The sequence below is a fragment of the Meleagris gallopavo genome, chromosome 16 (genome assembly GCF_000146605.3).
Source record: "Meleagris gallopavo isolate NT-WF06-2002-E0010 breed Aviagen turkey brand Nicholas breeding stock chromosome 16, Turkey_5.1, whole genome shotgun sequence".
Taxonomy (NCBI): Eukaryota; Metazoa; Chordata; class Aves; order Galliformes; family Phasianidae; genus Meleagris; species Meleagris gallopavo.
Genome location: NC_015026.2, coordinates 12622626 through 12635831, shown reverse-complemented (window position 1 = coordinate 12635831; position 13206 = coordinate 12622626). Strand labels below are relative to the sequence as shown.

General features: G+C 42.5%; 1 long non-coding RNA gene across 1 annotated transcript; it reads left to right on the top strand.

Moving 5' to 3' along the window:
* The first annotated feature begins 6 nt into the window (after positions 1-6).
* LOC116217252 lies at positions 7-2714 on the top strand. Its single transcript, XR_004161531.1, has 2 exons — positions 7-461; positions 1495-2714. It is a non-coding gene; the product is annotated as an uncharacterized LOC116217252 (long non-coding RNA).
* The last annotated feature ends 10492 nt before the right edge of the window (positions 2715-13206 follow it).

Below are 13206 nucleotides of genomic sequence, written 5' to 3'. Positions count from 1 at the left end.
CTGGCGGGGCAAACGGGCAGAGCGTCTGCGGCGCTGCGCGGTGAGGTCCGCCCGTCCCGCGCCGCGCTGTTGGCGCGCTGAGCGCTGTGCGGAGCGGGCGCTGCGGCGTCTCGCCCCGAGCGGCACGGCCGCGCTCGGCGTTTCCTGGCTCTCAGCCCGGCGCTGCTTGCGTTGTCCGGATTCCGGCGCTCACCGCTATCGCTGGCGAGCCGCAGCGTCGGGCGCTCCGGAATGGCGCGGGGTGAAGTTAAAGCCAGAAGAGCGTGAGAATAGCCGGGCTGCCGGAGCCGCAGGAAACGAAGCCGGTGTGCTAGAAGAGATTGCCGAACGAACCATTGGATTTGTTCACGGGCCGTCCCGTAAAGCAGCCGACCTGCGAGTGCTGCTGCCAGCGTGCTTGGGAACGTAGCAACGTACTGTAAATGTCTAACAAAAACACGTTCTTTGTGGAAATAATACATGTAATTATCTTCCTTCGTTTGCTTGAATTATTTACGTGAGTCAGTGGCTAACTGCTCTGAGGAGCAGACTAGTAGTCACACCTCAACTACTGTCACGAGCCACAGGCGATCACTGCTTCTGTTACAGAAACTGATCGCGTTTCATTTGTAACATTTATGGCAGCCTACATAAGCTGATTATTTCTGACAGATTCAATTGCTGTGGAATTATACTGAGATGAGAAACAGAACTTGATTACTGTGGCTTGTGAGAGAGATTAAAATGCCCCTTTCAGGAACTTGGAAGCAAAGCATTTTGGTATCAATAGGAAGAGCCGCCAGTGCCTGGCTAGAACATCGGTACAGGCAGCTAGAACATCTTGTTGTTGCTGCCTTGGAGAGTTAAAATTCTGTCTTCTCCAAGCCTGGTTTAAGAGATTTCATCACTATTTGTACTGATGATTTTGGACAAACAATGTAGGAAAATAATATTTGACGGAAACAGAGAAGTTTCACATACAAGCTGTAACGAGAAGCTACAGAGCTTTTCTGTGCTTTGGAGCAACTCAGTGTTCTTTGATCAGCTTAAGCACTGCAGTAGAATTGTGAGTCAGAAACGTGTATTTTGGTTGCTTTCACAAAGCTTCCTAGCTAAAAATAAACAGGATTGTCCTTGGAGCTGAAAAACAGACCAAGTAAGGGATTATGGGGTGGGCTGTGGGGAAATCGTAATATAAATCATTACTTTTTTTTTTCCGCTGCTGTTTCTGAAGTGTTTATTTTAAAATCCCAGGGAAATGTTGTCATCTTTAGTTTGTGTCTCTGTTGTCATACATTCTACATTTTAAGTGCAGGTGCCATTTAGTTAGGAGAATTTTCTCTGATAAAAGTTCCTGTAAAGTCTTGAAAGATAGAACTTGAACAGGTTGTTGTTATCCACATCCCACTATTTGTAGGGTGCCTTGAAAACAGGAGCCATTCCTTTTTGTTATTTTTATGTTAAATTCAAACTAACTTTGGCAACAGCAAAACCATCTCTTTTTTTTTGTTTCAGAAATGGGATTTTTTTAGGCCATGGTTGGAATTTAGCAATAGAAGTGGTGGTGCAGCTTCTCCATCATAAGCACTTCTCATGTTCCTACACTTCTGTTGCCCCTTTCTTGTGGGTGCACGAATTCTCTGCGTGTTTGGTGAAACAAATTTGACACACGGGCAAAACAGTGGATGTGTTTCAACAGAAGAACTCCCTGATCTGGTTCACTTCACAGTCATGCAAACAGCTGACAACAGAAAGAAATGCACTTGGAACAGTGTCCTGAAATTGTCACCACTCCACTGGATCAGACATCCAAAAAGAATGTGAAGAGAAAAAGAGAGTAGCAGCTTGTGCTGCACAAATGGCAGTATCCCGGACTGTGATGGAAACAACAGAAACACGTAACACTTTACTAGGCACATTCTAAAGATCAATCTAAAGGTTGTTTTACTTGTGTTAGCCTGAGATGGCACTGAACTTGTCAGAACACGTGTGGAACGGGAGAAAGATCTGCTGAAGAAGCTCAGTGGCTGCTGTTCCTGTGCAGCAGTTAGAGCAATAGGTTTGTTGACTGAAGCTAATCTGAGAACAAAAGGTCAGCATGGGCATTCTTCCCCTACTAACCAGGTAATCTTGAATCATTCTCTGTAAGCAAGATCAAAACCCTGTACGATTGTCACTGTTATTAAGTAATGTTTTCCAGCCTGTTGCTTTTTGCAATTCTATCATGTCTATGTAATTAGCTTCAGGTGAATCTGACTAATTGTGATTTTTATTTATTTTTCTTTTTCCTGGTTGAAATTTCTGTGGGTACTGGAGTTGCTAACCCATTACTTAGGTATTCCATGAAGTCTGTAAGCCATAGAGCTGAATCCTGCACTCCAAAAACACCCTGACTGCGCTCTGAGATGCAGTTGGTGAAATGTACCCTTACTGCTGTGGCAGTGGCTGGCAGTGTCCTCCAAGCCTTTGTGTCTCTTTTCAGACAAAAGACTGGGGCTGCAGCCTGACAACACTGCAGATTTTTGAGCAGTAGTTACAAAAGCGGAAGACTCTCCCCTTCGCTGCTTTACTTACAAGTAGCTGCATTCCTTGCTGTTAATGTAAGCTATGTAAATAATATAATAACCTACGATTTGTGACTGAGTGCTTAATTAACAAAATAATCACAGAGTTCCTTTTTTAGATTAAATAAAGTCATGAACTAATAAAGAATTGGGACTTACAGCAAATAGGAATGAAGGCATTGGTGCAGCTCGCTTTCAAAAGTAGGGTCAGACTTCTTTTTTTTTCCTGCTAAGCTGATAAAACAGGCAAAGGGACTTATCTTAAATTCCATGGAATGGTTTAGAAGAGGAAACAAAGCAATAGCAGACTCATTTTTATAATTCAAATGTTGAAAAGTAAATCAGTTCAGAACCCCCTGAGCAGGAGAGTTACGTCGCTGCCAACGGTAGTGTTGGGTAGGTGGGAGTATGTTTGTTTCAGAGCATTGCTTTATCTGCAGCATCCAAAGTCCTTATCAAACACCTTTTGACGTTGGGCTTACAGCTCCCAGGAACTTCTGACCTAAACAAATTACTGATGCATGAAGATAACTCCCGGAACGCATTCCCGACAGATGTTTTGGCTTTGCTGTTTTGCAAATAGTCCTTGCTTCTTTCCCAGACCCAGAATACTGTCATATTTAGGTATAATGACATTGTCTCTTTCCATAAGCAGTCATTTGCAAATATAGGGTTATTCCAGCCCCATGTGTATTTTGGGAAGCAATCTCTCTTCCTTGATAATAAGAGAGGAAATTTCAAAGAAGATTTGTTTAAACATCTGTAAAAACAGTCAGTTTAGGTCAGACATGAATATATGTTTTAACTGCTCAAGGAAATATTCACCAGTTGAAAAATGAGATAGATTTATATACAGATCAAGATACTTCAGGGGTACGTGGAAAGCACATCCTGAAGGTATTAATTTGTTAATCTTTTATTTCTGAGCAGCTTTAAATTTTCCTTGTTAACATTATTATAATTATTTGTTGCAATTTTCCTAAAAGAAAAAACATCTGAACGCTTCCTACTATTTTCTTATTATTTATTGTGGCTAAGAAAGCTTAAACGTGCCAATCTCGGCCCACTTAATTTAGTTGGTTATTTTGTTGCTTTCTCTTAACATTGCCTTACTCGTTGGTACATTACAAAGGCACACTGGAGACTAAGCTGAGGAGAATTACACCCATTTTCTGACCTGCTTGCTAATCCGACGTTTACATCACTGACGTAAGGAGCAAACCCATTATCACAGCTTCAGCTGTTTACGTCAGGTCTGAATTTTATCATTTTCTTTTTTGCTGTGCTGATTAATTGAACGATGTCAGGTTGCTTCCTTCAGCACTCACAGAACATCCGTGCAGCTCTCCAGAAGGGCCTCGCTGAAGGGGTAACCCATGCTCTAGGTGCAGTTGAGGCTAGATGCTTTTGGTCCATTCACTGTCTGTATCGTCCTGTCTGTTTCCTTGGCTTTATTCTTAGGGATGGACAACAACAGATGCTTAATACTAGAGATCGACAATGTAACTGATAAGATTGATTGATCTCTTTTCTATCACAGCTTGTATCTGCAGTTTCCATTTCCCCATAAAGAAGATGGGGGAGGTAAAAGCTCCCAGTCACAAGCTAGACTCTTGCAGGCTACATTTCTGTTACTAAAAAAGGGAGTCTAATTCTTTGCCCATTTTCAACACAGAGAGCAGAAGCAACAGTTGGGTAAAACCTCTTTAAGGCTGGCAATGAGATTATCCTTTCCTAGGTGAGCTAAGTAGGTTAAGTATCTTCAAATACTCTAAATTGTCTCTCTCATATCCTGAAAGCTATTAACACATTGGAACAGTCTGCTTCTTGACAGGCTTAGGTCTAAATGGCTAAGTGCTACACTGCATTGCCTTACTTGATCGCAGCTAGTCCTCAGTCATTACTTTGGGTCTTATTTATCTCTGACTTTTCTCTTATGCTGCAAAGGAACTCAGGCCCTTCACATACAGATGCAGCCATCGTAACGCCCAGCTGAAGACTAGTATCTCAGTTCCTGCAAACAGTATAAGCAGTTATTCATCAGCTGATCTTAGCAGTCATGATTATTCCAAAAAATTAAAGAAGTCATCCAAGACTCAGGTTTGCACTAGTACAAATGGCAAAGTGTTTTCAAGCTGAGTATAAAAATATGTATAAGGACCTCAGATTCATCAGTGACACATTCCAAGTCCTGAAAAATAGCATTTACTTTTTCATTTATTTCACTCCACTTCATGTTAGAGAACATAATGACGAGCAAAATTGTTTTACTCATCTGTTACCTAAAACACAGCGAAGCGAAGGCTGCTTTGGCAAATAACGGTCATACTCTGAACAACTGAATTGAAATAAAACTTTAAATTAGGAGTGGTCAGACTGGACTGGATTCTTTCAGAGAAAGTACTTTTGGACAGGAAATGACAAAAGAGGATGTGCTTTGCTGGTGCATTTGGCCTAGCTTGTTTGGGCTTGTTTCTGTTCTCATATTGCTAGGCATCAAAGCGATGGTATGTTTCTCCTTTTTCCTCAACATCGTTATTGAAATAAAGGGTTCATAACACAGCTTTCTCAGAGAGCAGGGCAGTAAGTCTCCCTGCCTTCCCCAAACATATTCACACACACTTTCCAGATAAAATGTACTTGTAGCATTCGCCCTTCATTCCTATCTGGGAAAATAGCGTTGCCTCATTTTTTCCCTCATCTGAAAGGGTCCATAGCTCAAGATTTTTGGGAAGCAGGCGTAAGTTATGGTGCTAGCACTGCTCAACTTAATAGCTTCTGCTGCAAGCCATACCATAAGCACGTAGGTATACACAAATTACTCCTAAGTGTATGCAGCTTCAGAAGTGCTAAGAGCCCCATAAAATTACCTAGCACAATCTATTTAATTTCACAAAGTTCTCATTTTGTGGTATGGAAGAGAATCCACATTAACAGTTACAAATAATGGCCCTGCTGGCGGAGCAGAATCTTTCCCAACAGCAGCAGTGCCTGCAGGCAGCGAACGCTCAGCAAGGAGATGCAGCAAACCTGAAGTCTGGGAGCAGTGCTCTTAGGTATGTTGCCATTCCCTTGTCTCTCATACCTTTGTGTTAACCATGTTTGCATTAATTTTGTGTTCTTTTCCTGTGTGTTATAAAGCCTCTTTTTTGTTTCTAACCGCTCATAATTCCACAAAATTTGAGTGTTAAGCTGCACGCCCCCAAGACCCAAACAAAACAAGCCTTAGGTGGCTGGTTTTTCTTCGTCACGTTTGTGGTGGTTTGTTATTTAGTTTTGTTGGTTTTATTTTAAACTGGAAAACGGTACTCTAAAATGTGGCACCCCACCCACCGACTGCACACAAAAGGAGGTTTTAAATTGACAGGAGAGTTAACATTCTTCCAAACCTCAGTGCAGAGCACGTATAATTATGCTAAATCGTTGTTAGAAGCTATTTTAAAAGGAAACATCTGCCATCTGAGATTGCTCTATATGTATATACTTCAGACATGTCAGCTTTGTTAAAGTCTCTTACAATGCAGCATTATAAATATCAGTAGAATAAGCTGCCCTCACCCACTTTAATGCACTGTAAGTGTGGCAGTGGACGTTTGTTCTCTCCAACTTGCCTGCAATCTTGTATGGAGCTTCAATTGCCCTGTGTCTCAATATTTGAACTGCTTGTTTTTAAACCTGTACACCTTTCTGATGGTGGCCCTTTCCTAAGGGATCATGCTTCTTGGTGTTCTCACATCACCCCCTACATCCAGTGTTTGACACAAAATTAGGGCTCCTGCGGCTCCTCCTCTTCCTTCAGCCTGCAGAAAGGTTGATCATAAAGGCACCCACCTCATTCCAGTTCTCCCAGTTGTGGGGTAATCAGCTCATTAGGCCAATGACAGAAAACTGTAATATATGTGCTATGATTAAAAATATTTTTTTCTTTATACGAACAAAAGTGGTCATTTAATGCTTATACTATTTCTGGTCAGAGAAAGGTGCACTCCTTTCCTCAGGATCAGAGATGAAATCATTACAGATAACTAACAACTTTGCTTTGCATTTTAAGTCTGCTTAATACAGTTATTTTCCTTGGTGGCTATCAGAAAGAGAAAATCCAAACCAAAAAAAAAAAGAAAACCAGCTCAGTATGATATTGCACAGAATAAGTATGAATTAGAATTGCCACATAATTATATTTTGTGCATGTCTCCCCTTGATCCTCCCTTCTGAATAAGACTTGGAAACAAGCAATGATTATCTGTTCCTCACAAATCCTTCCTATGGAGCACATAGACCATAAACTAATAAAGGCTTAGCTCTTCTTTCTGAGAGAGGAAATAACTAGTGCAGCATGAAAACATTCATATAGCATTAAAGAGTTCCAAACAGAAGTAGAAAATTAGAAGGTTTAAGAACACTTCTTTCCTACAACTAAGGAGGAGCTTATGATTCTATAGGCTGGAACAAACAAGGGCTTCTTTGTGCTTACCTTTCTTTTGAGGGCTGCACGAAGTGATAATAGGTGCGTTTGTATCTCGTCCCTCCCAATGGAATAAACTCCACACAGTCTCTTTTAGTCTAAAGGCTACCTTCATCTTTACTGTGTACAGTTCTGCAGCTTTCCCCCATCTCAGTAAGAATACAACAGAACTGGAAGAATATTTGAATAAGGGCAACAAGGACAAATGCACAGGAATTGAATTTCAGAACAGTGAACTGTAAAGGTAGAAAACCAGTTTTTATGAAGAGGACACTGCTTCTGTTGATGGTAAAGCAATGCAAACAATAAAAGCAGGCAAAGAGAGTGCCCGGTCTCTTTGAAATCAGTATAAATAACTGATAGTATATGATCTAATAAATATAATATATAATAATGTAATAAATAACGTACTATTGCCCCTTTTGTATTTGCATAGCATAGTTCTTGATACATGCAAAACTAATTTTCAGTGCATTTCTTACTGCAATAGAACAGAGACGCTGCCTTTCCTGCTCGCCGGGCATCATTTCATGAAAAAGCTTCTGGCAAATCTAAAAGTGGTATAAAAGTCTCTTTCCGTGGTAAGGTGGAACTGCTAGTTTGAAGCTATCTGGTTTCACATCATGAAAATTCATTGAAACATGTCTGTAAGCAGCAAGGAGCTGCCTCATGTCTGCAGTACAGCTTTCTGCTCAAGGCAGGTCCCATTAGAGCAGGTTGCTTCAGGCTGTCTCCAGCTGATATGTACACATCTGTACATCTATAGATATATTTATTAGATATAAATAGACATATAGGTTTTATTTATTAGATTTTCCATGTTGCAGCTTATTACCATTTGCCCATTGTTCCAAGCTTCACCTTCTCTACAGCCCTCTCGCCGTCATCATCTTTAAAGCTAACCAAACCCATCTCCATCAACTTCGCTCTCCCTGAGCCCTCCGGTGGCCTTCACTAGTCTCATTTTAGTAGACAAACATGTGTCTTCTATGTCTCCAAAACTATGGACAGTATTCCAGATGTAAGTCTCATGGGTGCCAAGTAGGTGGGAAAAATGATTTTCTTCCAGTCCTACCGGCTATACTCAGCCCAGTATGCAGCTGGACACATTTGCTTGCAAGGCAACACAGTTGACTCGTCCACTATGATCCCTGGGTAATCTACCAGCTGCTCTCTAGACAGCTCCCAACTTGTCCTGCCACATAAGGTTGTGTCAGCCCATGTACAGGGCTCTGTGTCTGAGCTTCACGAGGTCCCTGACAGCTCATTTTTCCAGTCTGACCAGGGCCATCTACACAACAGCCCTGCCCTCCAGTGTATCAGCCACTCCCCCCAATTTGCTATCGCCCACAAACTTGGTGAGAGTTCACTTGATCCCATCATCCTGGTCATTACAGCAGCCAAGGCAGGAACCCAAGCTGATGTAACCTCTATAAAAGAAAGCAAGTCAACCATCCTTCCAATGACATGCTAGAGCTTTCAGCTTCTGTTTTACAAAAATTAATGGAAGCGTTGCATTGCTTTAACTCTTCCTATTGAGGTATAAAAATCAAGAGCATCCCTAGGATCCACGAAAAGCAGGCCTGGGTCTCTTCTGGGTGCAAATGCTGTAACACAGAACTTGATTTACAGCATGTAGTAAATCCTCTGGAACAGACAGATGGATGTCAAAACTTAAGAGCTAAGAAAGTCAGAAATTATTTATAGATTCCTTCACCAGAATCTGCTAATTTGTGGCTTTGCTTAAAGACAGATGATATTTCCATATCATAGAAAAAGGCCAGTTTTGCATCAATATGTGAATGGTGCTCCAAGAACACACTTACAGTTTGTTCTTTGGCTGGGTGATGGAAGGCACAGGATGGACTTTGTGCTGGTAGTCATTATAGTTGAGGAGAGCGCAGAATCTGGAGCAGAACCAAACCAAACAAACAAACAAAGAAAAGTCCTGATGTAGAAAAGAATGCTGTAGGAGTCATTTAGCTCCTCTGCACACACTATAAGCCAGTTTCAAGAACATTTATGTAATAACAACCTTTCTAGCACACAGCTGTTATGTGCAGCTCTGCACTAGCACAGCACTGCTACGGAACGGGCACAACTCACTGCCAAAAGGCATGTCAAGGACAGCACTATAGACATGGTTCCCAAAATTCTCTCTTGTACTCAGAAGCTTCCAAAGACACTCCAGGTTGTACTACAGCAGGATAGACTGGTGCAGTCGTAAATTGAAACTGGATTTTGTTCTCTATGCCAGAAGTGGATTTATGAGATAGTACTGAGAAGCATCACAATCTGGTTCAGTAGAACATTTTCTGATCTTTCACATGAGTCTCTCTCTCCAAATTATGCTTTATAACTCTTACAGTTTATGGAACAACATCCCAACAACACGAGCTGAAGAAAACATTGGTAAACAAGAGGCATTGGTTGTGAAGAAGAACAGAGGAGGGGGAGGTGAAAGAGAAGTCAGACAAACTTCTAAGAAGTGGGAACAGAGGCTGAACATTCCCAAACAAATTCTGGAGTAAGACTGTTCTTTCAGTGAAGATGATGGTAGAAAGGTTGATTGTGTACCACTGGGACATTGGGTATCCGAAGGAACATACACTTGAAATGGGCGTAGGCCAAACCTGCATCCCCATGCAATGTTTAAGAACACCTAACTCGGAATCACTTGCCACATACAGCAATCATACACAGTCCGTTGACTTGCTGCTGGGAAGGAGCTCTTCAGATTCAATTATTCTGATACCTTCACAACGAGGAATATTTTTTCTTTACCAGATTTCCTCCAGGAGCTGGTGTCCTGGGGTACTGGACATCAAAATGTGCTTCCCCAGCTCTGTACCTCTCATGTAAGACCATAAGCAAATCGTCCTGCTTCCATTTCCATCTCTAACAGTGGGGAAAATAATTTCTTCCACTGCTCTTTCTTAGTTCAGTGTGCTTAGTTCAGTAATCCAGTGGATAGGAAATATGCCATACAGAGTAATTATGACATGCTTAACATAGTAGAATCCTGATTTTGTAGGACTTATCTTTTATACCTACACACCCTGATACAACAATCATCAGCAGCACCAGAGATCGTCATCATAGCTAAGCGATGAGTATGTCTATAGACACACACGTACATACGCACCAACCTTGACCAGGGTCAGTGCTTTTTAATTTCTCAGTTAAAACAACTGCTTTTACTAAATAAGAAGTGATAACAGAACTAATTCTGTTGGTAGAAAAATACACCTCTACAACGATTCAGTCAGCATAGATACACCACTGCACCATTCTCAAAATCACCGCCCTCACCTGCTCACTGGAAGCAAATAACTGGCACTCACGTTAACCCTATTCCAGACTGTGTTAACACTTCCTTCCACATTTTAACATTTGGATTAGTTTACTCGGTTATCTTGCTGCATGTACAGACTAATACTCTCATTCTACACGTAAAGAAACTGAATCACAGACACTGAAAAAAAGTAAACTTGTTAAGCCAACTTAACAAGTTTGCCCATATTTTTACACTGAGAATGTTCCTTGGTACAATGATAAGTCTCAATTACATTCATCTATTCCTCAGAGTTCAAAACAACTTAATTAGAACTACCACTGAGCACACGCAAGCTTGGTTAAGGATATTTGAAAAGCAAATGCTTTTCCCACCCTCACAGCTCCAGTTCACATAAAGTAAGAATTCATGAGTAAGAAAGTACGCATCACCTGTGACATGCAGCTTACACCAGTCACCAGGTGCTTCAGAAAGAAGGAACACCAGAAAATGTGGATATAACATTTGCAGTATTTAAATATCATTTAAAAATGTAAAGGGAACGTGAAGTCTCATACATAAGCTTCAAGTGCTCGTAGCGTTTTTTCTTAGCTATACAACATGGCAATTAACTTGGCAACCCAATTCCCAGCTAAAATGTTTCCTTTTATGAGATTTTTTTGCCCCAGTTTCATTAGATGTTCTCCTTTGAACTTTTATCACAATTCACATGAAACAAAACTCCTGACTTGCATCCCTTACTTCATTTCTTCATATAGCATCACACTGCATCTCCGTCCGCTTTCTGACAGCAGCTGCAGTCTGAACATGTCAGTCTCACGTGATTTTTAGCAGTGATTTTAAGATTACTGCCCTTCCCCCAGAGAACAATGTTTTTCTAACTCAAAGATGACATGTTGGGTAGCACATATAATGACAGAGGAGTGGAAAAGGCACTCACAGACACGATCACCACCAACAGCCTCAAAGATTTTGCACAGAATCAGCTTCTGTGGTCTCTACAGAAAGAAAAGCTGTAGGGTCCCCAACAGCACGCTGTTGACCTCTCTCCTGTTGTAGCAGAACATTTCCCAGGGCCGCAGAATACCAACAGGGTAGCTCTGTTTCCATTCAAACTGTTTACACAGAAGGTATTCAGCAGTTACTTTAAAAAGCATTACAGCAGCACCTTATTTATTGACTGCTCCACGTACAATTCCTGCACATACCACCTCCCTTAAACGTTAATCGTTCGTTGGTTTATTTGCTCTTCATGACAGTTGGGTAACACACATGTGATACTTAGAAAAGAATTAGCCAGCTTAGATGAAAAATCCTCGTCAGCTGCACTAACCCAACAGCAGCACATGGCACCCTGTCTCCTGAAGGGCAAACATACCAGACAATCCACGTTGCTCCCTTGGATACTGTTCTCATTGTCATATCCGATGGTATGCTGGATGGGACACTGTTCAACTGGAAGTTTCACTAAACTGCTGTTGAGAGCTATTAAAACACTGTAATAGGTGTGACTTATTGACCGGAAGAGTCAGTAAACAAATAATGTACAAGTGACAATACAAAAATAGTGCAACGGCAATTAGCGGTGTGACTCCATGAGTAATGAGGAAATTGCTTTGACCCATTTGATGGCAGTAGCGACAAAATCTCAAAAATAAATCAATTCTATCCCAAACTTAAGGATTTTCTGTTGTGACATTAGCAACACCTTTTCCAGATCACCGACAACAGCGAGGTTTGCCAGAGATGGCAGTTTCTTCTCTGACGCGAGCCCACCTCCCCGGGAAACAGAGCAGGAGCTGCGCTGCACGGCGCTGGTAGCACCGCAGGTTTGGACGCACGGCAGCACGCGGCCACCGCGTCACATCCATCCGCCGGCCGCCAGCCGCCAGCAAACGACGGCGCAGCACCCCGAGCCACCACCCGCCATCCCTTCGTACGGCACAGCTCTCAGCCTGGGACCGGGCCTTTGGTCCGCAAGGTTCGCACCGCGTCTCCTCCAGGCACAGCGCACAGCTTTGGCTTTGCCTGGGCTGCCACAGACGTGCTGCTATTCTGCGTGCAGCTGCACCAAGGCACGCCGATATCCCGCCCCAGCCGCGGTGCCTCCCCACCTGCCCCTCTGCGCCAACACAAACACATCCAGTGGACTGACGGCAGCCTAACAAAACCAAACCCGATCAGTCTGTGCATGCTTCCTGTCTTCTGGAATCAGACCACATATGATTTCTACTTCTGATGAAAGAGGAATGATATCTAAAACAGAAATCAGATTATTTTAAGGCAAAAGAATAATTCTTCAGTATGCGTATGCAAAAATGTTCTATTTCTTTGGTGAAACTACTGTTCACTACAAAACCAAACAAACAAACAATCTTCAGGCTGCTTCCCGATTGTAGGATGACTGAGAACAAGTTCTCGTTAATCCCACTGAAAGAAAGAAACCGCTGTCTTTCTAACTTTAAGTTTATCCCCAGTGGTGTTCCTATCCCAAAGGGTGCCAACGCCGCAGGAGAGAAAGCCAACACCAAAACAAAGGCCCAGCATAGAGAGGGCTGGGACTGCGGGGAGCATCGGCATGGCACGCAGCAGTTTCCACGCAGTTATCAAAGGTGTGATGAGAAAACCGCAGCACAACAATGAAGAGGAGTTGTATAGAAGTGGCACGGTGTACTGAGGGGGGCAATGAACGGCAGGAAGGTGGCATCCAGCTGTGCGTTTTTCCAATATAACTGAAGGGGAAAAAGACCTAAAAATTACAGGACTGGGGAAAAAAAAAAAACAACAAAAACGCTCCTCGGCAGAGCATCTCTCCAGGATAAGGCTACGTGGTCGGGATGGCTCCACGCTCCTCTCCCTGCAGCTCCGCTCCGCCAGCGCCGAGCAGCCCCGGCGCCGCAGCT